The 11,231-nt window shown below is 44.3% G+C and overlaps 1 protein-coding gene across 3 annotated transcripts in view; it reads right to left on the reverse strand.

The window, feature by feature from the left end:
- Positions 1-11,231, reverse strand: part of HECW1 (HECT, C2 and WW domain containing E3 ubiquitin protein ligase 1) — a 479,331-nt gene that overhangs the window by 316,678 nt on the left and 151,422 nt on the right. The gene's annotated exons all lie outside the window — the stretch shown is intronic.

Consider the following 11,231-nt stretch of genomic DNA (forward strand, 5'->3'; position numbering starts at 1 on the left):
AACCAGAGATCAAATTGCCAGCATCTGCTGGATCATTGAAAAGGCAAGAGAGTTCCAGAAAAACATCTATTTCTGTTTTATTGACTATACCAAAGCCTTTGACTGTGTGTATCACAATAAACTGTGGGAAATTCTGAAAGAGATGGGAATACCAGAACACCTGATCTGCCTCTTGAGAAACCTATATGCAGGTCAGGAAGCAACAGTTAGAAGTGGACATGGAACAACAGACTGGTTCCAAATAGGGAAAGGAGTACGTCAAGGCTGTATATTGTCACCTTGCTTATTCAACTTATATGCAGAGTACATCATGGGAAACGCTGGACTGGAAGAAGCAAAAGCTGGAATCAAGATTGCCAGGAGAAATATCAATAACCTCAGATATGCAGATGACACCACCCTTATGGCCGAAAGTGAAGAGGAAGTAAAAAGCCTCTTTTTGAAAGTGAAAGAGGAGAGTGAAAAAGTTGGTTTAAAGCTCAACATTCAGCAAAGTAAGATCATGGCATCTGGTTCCATCTCTTCATGGCAAATAGATGGGGAAACAGTGTCAGACTTTATTTTTGGGGGCTCCAAAATCATTGCAGATGGTGATTGCAGCCATGAAATTAAAAGATGCTTAGTCCTTGGAAGGAAAGTTATGACCAACCTAGATAGCATATTCAAAAGCAGAGATATTACTTTGCCAACAAAGGTCCATCTAGTCAAGGCTATGGTTTTTCCAGTGGTCATGTATGGATGTGAGAGTTGGACTCTGAAGAAAGCTGAGTGCCAAAGAATTGATGCTTTTGAACTGTGGTGCTGGAGAAGACTCTTGAGAGTCCCTTGGACTGCAAGGAGATCCAACCAGTCCATCCTAAAGGAGACCAGTCCTGGGTGTTTATTGGAAGGACTGATGCTGAGGCTGAAACTGAAATACTTTGGCCACATCATGCGAAGAGTTGACTCATTGGAAAAGACCCTGATGCTGGGAGGGATTGGGGGCAGGAGGAGAAGAGGATGGCAGAGGATGAGATGGCTGGATGGCATCACCGACTCGATGCACATGAGTCTGGGTGAACTCTGGGAGTTGGCGATGGGCAGGGAGGCCTGGCGTGCTGCGATTCATGGGGTCGCAGAGAGTTGGACATGACTGAGCGACCGAACTGAACTGAACTGATGATTCCAGATGAGGAATCAAAACAAATGGGTTAGCAACTTGGATCCCATTGGGCACACATTCAGCTCTCAGATGCCCTAATTTTTAATAATATAGAGCTGGGATTCTAATTGTTAATTCATTGTATTGATTCCCTAGGACATTGTGTTTCCCATTCTTGACTTGTAATCGAACTTTTCCATACATGTCTGCAATAAAGAAGAAGGGAGTGGGTTACTGAATGGAGTGCACAGAGATGATACAGGGTAGCCCACTGAGGAAAGTGGTCCCAGAGAAAGTAACTCAATACCCTCATTTTAGTAACACCTCAGGGTCTTAGGGGTATAAGTGACTTTGATGGAGACAAATTTAAACAGCTAACAGTTACAATTGGTTCTGTGGTTTTCAAGGAAGTAGAGAGTGACTGTTTCTGGCGGAGGGAGGGCCAGTGTCAAGGAGGAGAGAAATGATGATTTAATGGAAGTAGAGCTGACAGGGGCCTGGCTCCTCGCACACTTTCACACAGCATGTTCCAAGGTAGCTGGAGGTCTGAACCTTTGCTGAAGAAAATGGGGAAGGCAAGGAAGTTTTTATTGAGTTCCTGTGAATATGATGTCAGCAGATCGTATCCTGACTTAATGCTGATATGTGTGCTTTCTAGTATATTCTGTTGAACTCTTTGACACAACTTTCCAGTGAGAATGCATGAGAGAATTCATGAAAAGGTGCAGATACATGTGCTACAATATAAGATTGGTAGACCATGTCATACTTCTAACAAATACCTAAATTGTGTTATCCTTCACTTATGCTATTTTACTTCACTATACTATTTTACCCTGAGTGGTCATTGATTTTCCTGTGCAAGAAGGATCCTCTGTGACTGGTCTCCTCAGGTTTGAAAAGACCTGAAGATAAGATGAAATTTGAGACTGACTCAGGAAACAAAGATATTTCCCGGACAATTGTTAATCTAACCTTTGGAGACTTATTAATAGTCAATCAAGATTTTCCGGGAAACTCCCCCTTAATATGAGCTTTTGGTTGAAAGACAGAAGTTTTTCTACATAGATCCTGGGCGCAAAGACTTGAGCCCTCTTCCAGGTTGCTCAGGGGGCAGCTCTAAGGAAGTCCCTTGCTTCCTCAGTTATCAAATGAAGGCAATTTCCTGTGATAGCTCTGTCCACCTCTTAAGATTGGAGGGAATGTTGTGGATTTTAAAGCACTTGGAAAATTGAAAGTAATAAACAAATAGAAAACAGTGTTATTGTAAGTGTGGAGTAAAGCTTGATGCAGAACTACCAGCAGTCATAATAAAATAATCATACTTAATCTGGCAATTTATGTTCATAGGCCTCTATACAGAGGCCTGGCTTCCCTGGTAGCTCAGCTGGTAAAGAATCCACTTGCAATGCAAGAGACCCAGGTTCGATTCCTGGGTTGGGAAGATCCCCTGGAGAAGGGAAAGTCTACCCACTCCAGTATTCTGGCCTGGAGAATTCCATGGACTGTATAGTCCATGGGGTCACAAAGAGTTGGACACGACTGAGTGACTTTCATTTCCACTTTCACTTTATACAGAGGCCCATTCTAAATTAAAGCTAATAAAGAACGTAGGTTTGTGTATACCAATTGACGTGTAAATGGAGCCTGCATCATTATCATCATCCCTGTTACCACCACCGCCTTCATTACCATCAGCATCACCATCATCCTTGTTATCATCACTGTTGATGTTGAGCAACTACTGTCTCAGGCACGAGACAGGACCTTGCCCTTCATGTTACCATTAAATCCACAAGACTGCTCCATTGTTATCCTCATTTGAGAACAAAGGGGTTATGATAGGGACAGAGTAAAGGGACAAAGTAGGTGATTAAATAGTTAATCCCACTAGCAGATTGTAAGTAGAAAAGATATGAGAGACCCCTGTAAGTTAATGATTACTCAAACAAGGTTTGCTTAACCACAAAACCAAACAGGCTTGCTTAGCAACAAAACCATGCAACGGAAGCACGAGGCGTGCTCCAAAACAATAGAACAGTGGTGGCACGAGGCCCATTTCCTGCATAGTGAACCCAGTAAGTTAGGACATGCTCTCTGCACATATAAAAAACAATAGAACAGTGGTGGCATGAGGCCCATATCCTGCATAGTGAACCCAGTAAGTTAGGACATGCTCTCTGCACATATAAAAAAACAATAATTTGTGGACCTATCCTGTCCATGTAGGGACAAAAAAACTCCACTGTCCAACCCGGAGGAGAAGTCAACGATGAAAGCATGACATCCACTCAAGAATGATACAGGTATTCTCCCCCTCCCCACTTTTCCTTTGATTATCAAACTGTAGCCCAGTAAGTTCTCAGGGCATGGCACCTTCTTGCCCACCTACTTGTAGGCCTCACAAGCATCCTATTCTAATAAATCACTTATCACTTTGTTTCTCACTAAAGTCTTTCAGACATAAAGGACTGGAGCTCTTCAGAGCTCCCTGGAACGCTACCTAATGGTTTCAGTTAGAAGCTCCATAAAGCTGCTACTGGTTCCCAAACTCATTCAGATATCAAAATAACCTGAGGGTTTTTAAAAAATGCAGATGCTTCGGTCTTACAAAAAACCTAAAGCAGAGACTCTATTGATGGATCCAGAGCAGTTGTGAATTTATTTCCAAGCTCTACAGATGGTTATTTTGAGCAGGTGGATTTGTGAATGACTGAGCTCAGTAACGTCTCCAAGGTCACAAAGCTGGGAGCAAAGCTGGACCCTAACCAGGCTGGTCCCTGATTCCCGTGTCAGTGCTTAACCACTTTTCTGTCTTGCCTGCCTGGAAATAACAATCTATTTAATTTAACAGCTGTCTTTTAATGACTTTAATTGGATTTTCCACATCCTACCTCCACTGTTAAACTATACTGCAAGATTACTTTTCCCTTAATGACCATTTAGATGTTTCAGATGAATGACTTAGTTCCCAAGGATACTTTATACCATGGCCAACTGTTAATGATATGGTGGCATTTACCTGAATATAATAACTACCAAAAATTAAGATCACAAAATGTGAGGGTCTGTGTTTGACTGGGGAACTCACAACCAGTGATCAGAGAATATCCATTCAGGGTTGAAGGAGTTTTTCTTGCAAGAGGCTGTTAGTCAAAGTGGATAGAGCCAATGGCTGTGGTGAAAGTATATGCTTTATCTACTTGAAGGTCTATGTGAATTTCCCAGGAATCTTATTAAAAAGCATATATTAATTTAGCATTTCTGGAGTGGGCTTGACAGTATACATTTCTAAGCTCCCAGCTGATGCTAAAGCTGCTGGGGATCCTAGGCAACTGTAGCCATAGAATGGCCATGAGGAGATCCACCTTCAGAAGAATGAGCACAGCCCTGATGAGTGAGGATCAGACTGCCCCCTAGCAATGGGAACATTGGGTGGGGCAAAAAATTGCAGAGGACAGTCAGAGGTATCCTTCTGACAGGAGAAAAAGAACAGATGGAAGGCATTGCCCAGTAAAGCTCTATTATCTATTATGGAGTAGGGAAATGTTATTTGTTTAAGTAAATTTAAACACTGATTAGAGGGCTTACAAACATATGGTTATGATAGTTACATACATTTGGAAATATTCTGTGTGAGTGAGTGAATTCTAGGTCAACACTGATTGACCAGCTGGGACAAGAAGGGTGCTGCTGAACAATGAGTTTCTCGGGAGGATCCCATGAGCCAAGGATCCCATGGCACGTGCCCTGTCTAGCTCAGGGGACACCGCCTCTTGCAATCATTGTGGTCACACCCCTACCTGTCAGGTGATGAATGGCATGGTACTGTGAAAAGTCAAACAGAAATGAAATAAACAGTAATTGGAACATGTGCTTTGGCTAATACATTTTGTTCTTCATGTCAGGGGAAGATTTGGTTGATGGATTTGTCTAAGGGACAAAGGATGAAATAACCAGAGAATGGGCTTTCATTTTAATTAGGTGGAACTGTAATGAAACTATAACTCTTAGAACATCTGAGTTATTTACAACCTGTAACTATCCAGAATGAAAATATACTAGGTGTTGTGAACTGCATTGAGTCTCCTGCTCTTCTGGGTCATGTGAAAGCCATCTGGGACTGCAAAAGGACAGGGTTCATTCTTCAACTAGATGGCTTCTCCAACTTAGCCTGGAACTGTGAAAGTTTGGTAGCACCTTGACAGCCCCTTGTAGCTAGCAGAAAGCATTGAGCCTACCTAAAGTGATTGAAGGGGAAGGAAGGAGGAGAAAGCTCCATGTGCCCATCTAGTTAGGAAGGGTTCTGATACAGGAAACATCACTGCTCTGAACTTCTGAAGGGCTGGCACCAAAATAGGCTGGAACCATGGCTGCCTTTAGAGGCAGGTGAGCTAAGTGGCAACAATGACAATCAGAAGGTCCTAACAGAGACCACATTCAGTTCTTGCCACCTACTGCCAAGCAGAACTGGAGCTCAGGGCTGCAAGAACTTTTGCTTTTTTTCCCAAAAGAAACCAATTTTTCTGTAAAATTGCCTATTTTTTTTTCTTACAGGTCATCAACAAGATCATATCCAACAAAAGCCACTGGCAGCTAAATAAAATAATGTCTTTAAGGTGTGTAGAGGTGGTAGTAACCATGGGACTGTATTTTTACACAAGTTCAGAAACAGCATGGGTTTTCAGAGATTGAACCCAGAAGTGGGATGCAGCAGCAGAGAAGGTGAACATGGTGTTTCCAGGCCCTCTCTTCCCCACACATGCTTACCCTGCTCTCTTTCTTCTTACCCCCTCTCCATTCCTGACAACATGTTATAAACTTATTTGTGATGTTCACCTTCTGACAAGCCCCTCCCCTCAACCAGAATGAATTCTTCATGAGGGCAGGGGCTCATCCGTCTTCTCTTGGTTGTCTCTCCCACACATCGGCCGTTATCTGGTTCATAGCAGGTGCATAATTAATAGGTGCCCAGTGAATAATAAATGACTGATCCATGCCTTGATCTGAAACATCAAAGCCAGGAGGAGCTTGTGTTATAGGGCTCTTATGCCAGAGTCTGATGTCCAATTTCTAGGGGTTCTTGAGGTTGCTTTGGGTAACTCAGGATAATTCCTATCCAAAAATTTGAAGGAGAATAAAATAAATCCTAAATCCTGCTTCTACTTTGCTAAAAAAAAATCTGCAAGAGAGAAAGGCAAATACACATCCACTCATGTGTTTAGCTGTGATCATGAAAATCCTGACTTCTTGTCTGAAGCCGTGTAAAACAAGAACTTTCATTTAGAAAGCAGAGCTGAGTAAACAGACCCAGGACCCATATCTGCTGACACACGGTGCTGTACGGAGAGTGTAGCAGGACATTAGGAATGCTGCGTTCTCTAAGAATTCTGCACACAAATGGGCATGAGGGGATAAAAAGCAATGCTGGGGAACTTCTAGTTCTTGCTGAAAAAGAAAATTCTGGCTCTAAATCTAGCACTACCCAGCAAGAAGGGCATCTCCTCTGTGGCTGCAAATAAAGCTGGTACTCCTTTGCTCAAACAAAACCACTTATCATACACTACTTCAAATAAGCAAAGCTCCAAACAGCTAGCCACACATGCATGTTTTTGCCACCTGCTGTCTGTGCAAAATAGCTATGCCATGTGCATGCCCTAGTTTAAACCAATCTTTGAATTTCACACAAAAGCATTCTCCCTCTACCAAGCTCCTTTCCTAAAGTTAAGTCCACAAAAGGATAGAAATACATTTCCTGTTAAGTGAGGAAAAAAAAAAGAAAGATGTTTAAAGGACAGTCCAGACCTTTTATAAAAGCACTTACTTTGAAAGAACAGGACAGATTATGTATTCAAAACAAGACACCTTCTACAGAGCAGACGGAGAAGTTGTTCACTGTCCCAGCCTTGCTCTGGGCTTGCAGCTCCGGTCCTGCTGGGGGTAGTTAACAGAAACGGTTGAGCCTGCGTGGCCTGGTCCTCCAGGGCTGCTGCATCAGGATGACGCTCAGAACTATCATTGGGGCAGGCTGTGAGCAAGTCAGCAGGGCAGTCTTACCTCTGTGCTGAGGCTGCTGCTTTCTAATGAGAAAATACTGGTGGCAGAGCTCTCCCCTCAGGTTCAGGCAGACCCAAAGCACCCCAGATAATCCTAGTTCAAGGTTAGGGGAGCACCCATCACCTGTTGGGCAGAGGCAAGCAGACCCTGAAGAAGACATCCCTTGTCAGGTCAGACCCCTTCCAGACTCACTCAAGACTACTGGTCTCCTTGACATAGTTCCTTGACTCTGCCAAGGGCATGACTCAGCTCACCCGTTAGCAATGTGGATCACAGTATTTCTCTCTCCGAGTCCAGGAGGACTGAGTTAAGGCAGTGACTGGAGAAAGGCTAGAGGGGAGACCATGGTGGTCCCTAACTTGGTAAAGTCGAAAGCTTGTGGCTTCATATGCAGGGAGATTTAGCTACAGTAGTCACTGCAGTACTGTGGCTTAGGACTCTAGAAACCGAAGACTATTTGGTGGGGGAGAAGAAGGAGAGTAAAGAGGAGAGGAGGGAGAGGGGAGGAGGAGCGAGAGGAAGAGGGGAAAGAAGAGAATCAGAGGAGGAGGAAGAGGATAGCAGTCAGCTTTTTAATTGAGTTTCCAAATCAATAAGTGTAGAGAATTAATGGTATGCCGACTTTCTATTGGTGTCAAGATGACAAATTGTAGGGTGGAACTGAGGCTTCTGATGACATTTTCCATTTATGCCTGGATGACACTGTAACTGAAAAGCCAGACAGAGCTATAGTGGAAGTTAAGGAGAGCCAGCTGTGCGCTTCAGACACCCAAGGATTCACACCTCGGTTTTCTAATTCATTCTAGACATGGAGCTCACCCTGCGTGGACACAAAGGGGTGGGATAAGGTCCAGGAAGTCTTGGGATCACTTTCAGTTTGAAATATATAATAAGAACACAAAATGTCAGGGAGCCATAGCATTCCTTTATCATATAGTCTGGGGTCAAGAGGAAGCAACAGACCAGGAACACTCCATAACTTAACAGAAGTTGTGAGCAGACTTGGGTCTACGGGGTGTTGGGTCAGGAACAGACAGGAAGCTGAGTGGAGCTGAGTCCTGGGCTTCCTGGGGCCCTGCCATCTCTGGGAGATCCTGGGCACAGTCTCTCTGGTCCTCACTTTCTGTGTGAGAAGTTTTGAGATTCCTGGAATCTTAAAGGCCTATTCTTCTAAATCTCTTCACCTAGCACACGCCCTGACCCAGAGAGAAACCTAATAAGCCAGAGTTTGCTCTCTTTCTTCCACTCCCCTCCCTCCCACTACATTAGGCTGTGAATTCTGGCAAAGGATCACATCTTAGCACTGTCTCCCTGTCTCCAGCTGCTTCTGATCAAATTCTGAAAAGCCCAGAAAAACTGATTTTCTGAAGTCCCTGGAGGGTGTGGCAGATGAGCTTCTCAGAGAGCCCTTTAAGAAAGGACTCCACTGCCCAGCTTCCAGGAGGGCATCAGCTAACAACCCCCAACTCCTTCAGGTCCACCTCAGCCTTTGAGATGTGGTCTTCTGAGGGTGCTCTGAGCGACATGAGGCTACCAAGGCCTGGCTAACCCCACCCAATATGAGTGTTTCAAAACAGGCAGGCATTGCTCCTGAGAGCTCTGGTCTGGAAGAGACTGTCAGGCTGCAGTCCCGGCCTGATTCTTCTTCCTCTTCTCTTCCAGGCTTTACTTTTCTCATGAACAATCAGCGTCTATGTCCTCAGGGACCCAACAAACACAGAGATGCTAATCATTGTAACACACAAGCCATAAGGTTTGTTTGTTTTTCCAAAATGGAGCTTTGAGAGGTTTCAGGAAACTTATCTTTGAGCAAGAAGACCCTCTTTGTAGCATAATGATCTGCCTTGTAGATTCCTTCTCCATTGTCTTGTTCATTAACACTTAGTTCCCACCAGTTGTAGCAGTTCTCAGCCAGGGGTGCCTATTAGACCTTTTTAACAGCTAGTAATGCTGCACACTCATTTTGCAACATGGTAGATCTTCTTGGAACATATTAGGAAGGTGTAGAAAACCTTGGGATCATTTTTTATTTTGAAGATTTAATCAAAAAAGGCAAAAGTTATAGGGCCAGAAGATTTCCTTTATCCTACAGAGTTGGGGACAGGAAGTTTTACAGTGACTTGCAATGGAAACTGGGAATAAAGCAGCTGATTCTGTCCCCTCGGGTTTCCAGTGTCATTGTCATGCAAGAGGTTGTGGTTATGATTGCATTTCATAAACTATGTCCTTTGGGAGAATCAGCTGTGATCGCTGTCTTCTCTTTCTTGTTAATCAGGGAGTGCTCACTCACATAAATGTCAGGGGAGGATGCTCAACTGTTGTGTTTCCTGGATCACTGAATAAAATCCCCTGAGATGATGTGTGTGCCCACTTAACTGTGCTACTAGATTCAGAGAGTTTTATTTCAAGGAACAGTTTGTATCTGAAAATGCAGAGGAGCTGAGATTCCCTGGGACGGGGAAGTCCCCACTTTGCAAGGATGTTAGTCTTGGAAAGAGAAAAGGGGGGACATTCTACCAAAATGTTAAATGCACCCAAAGGAACTACTTGATATTTTTAAAAGGCTTCTCAGTATATCTTTACATCCAAAGAGAAAATTCAGAAGTCCCAGCAGGGTATAAGCAGATGAGAGTGCCATGCATTGGGAAAAATGTTCTTTTAGCAAAAGTCAAGTGTTCCCCAAATGGGGAAGACTAGGGGTGGGAGTAACCGGGTGAACTTCGAGAAAGCAACTCTGACAGCACAACAGACTGGGATGTGCCATAAGAAAAGGACATTTAAAGTCACCACACTCTGACTGTCCCTGGACATTTAGCAGCACACAACTAGGTCCCAATTTAATTCTTCCTGAATATAATACACAAAATGCTCATTCTCTAAATGCATTCCTCAAAACTCACTCATTAAGAAAGCACCCCTCTGGGTGCTCTGGAAGTGGTGCCCTGGGGTGAGATGGAAGAGAAGGGCTGAGCTTGAGGCCTGCTCATCCTGCTACAGGCTGGGCACCACCGGGACACTTAAGGAACATCCCCATGCATTCTTATCCTCGCTGAACGGTTATTTCAGGGATTAGTTGAATCTGCACTTGAATATGCTTAGTACATATGTGAGGCACTGTGCAGATGTAACTTTTATTATTTGTAAACAAAAGCCTCATTTCAAGATTGGCTGAGTGCATGCTCCCAGGGCAGCACCAGGGCCCACGGACAAGGATGCTAGCTCAGAAAGCCTGGATGCGTTTGAATCCCTGCTCCTCACTTACCCACTGGGAGACTTAGAGCAGTGACTGAGCCCTCTTTGGCCCAGTTCTCTAGTACATCAATGGTCATATCTACCTCTTCAGATTGTCGTGAGTGGAGAGGAACTGACACAAGAAAAGTGTGCAACACAAACGCTGATGCACCGTGCATATGTGCAAATAAGTAAATATGAGCTGCGATTTTTACAAGCCAGGGCTGCGCCCACAAGTCATAAAACTGTGCAATCCTAGCAGCAGAGGACTTAGAGGGACGTTTGAGGGGATCTGAAAGAAGGATCCTCTGGGAGAGCCACCAGCTGCTTGAGGTCCACTGCAATGAGCTGGTAACCTCCCAGTGGCTGGTTCCACTCAGAATCAGCAGGAGAAATCATTGCTCTGGTCTCCAGGTGTGCTTCTCCATGCCCGTATCAACTGCAAAGTATTCACCCACACCCCAGCAGAGCTCCGAGCTGTCATTCCAGAAGGAGCGTCAGAGAGTGTTCGCTTCCGGGTACAAATTCACTTGTGACAACCGTACATTCACATCACACAAGAAGAACGCAACATGCAAAGAACATCATCTCAAAATGGAGCACAGTCAAATTTGGGGTGAGGGGGAGATGCAGGCAGTGGGGGAGGGGTGGGTGATGGATCTCAAATGTCAGGGCTGCACTGGAGAGAATTCCTGGGCTGGGGCAACCACAAAGGGCTCCGGGCTGAGGCACATTCCATTATGAGTGGAGTGGTTTATAATGGAATGACATGGATGGGTTCTTATAATCAGAAAAACACACT

Source organism: Bos taurus, chromosome 4, assembly GCF_002263795.3.
Source record: "Bos taurus isolate L1 Dominette 01449 registration number 42190680 breed Hereford chromosome 4, ARS-UCD2.0, whole genome shotgun sequence".
NCBI lineage: Eukaryota > Metazoa > Chordata > Mammalia > Artiodactyla > Bovidae > Bos > Bos taurus.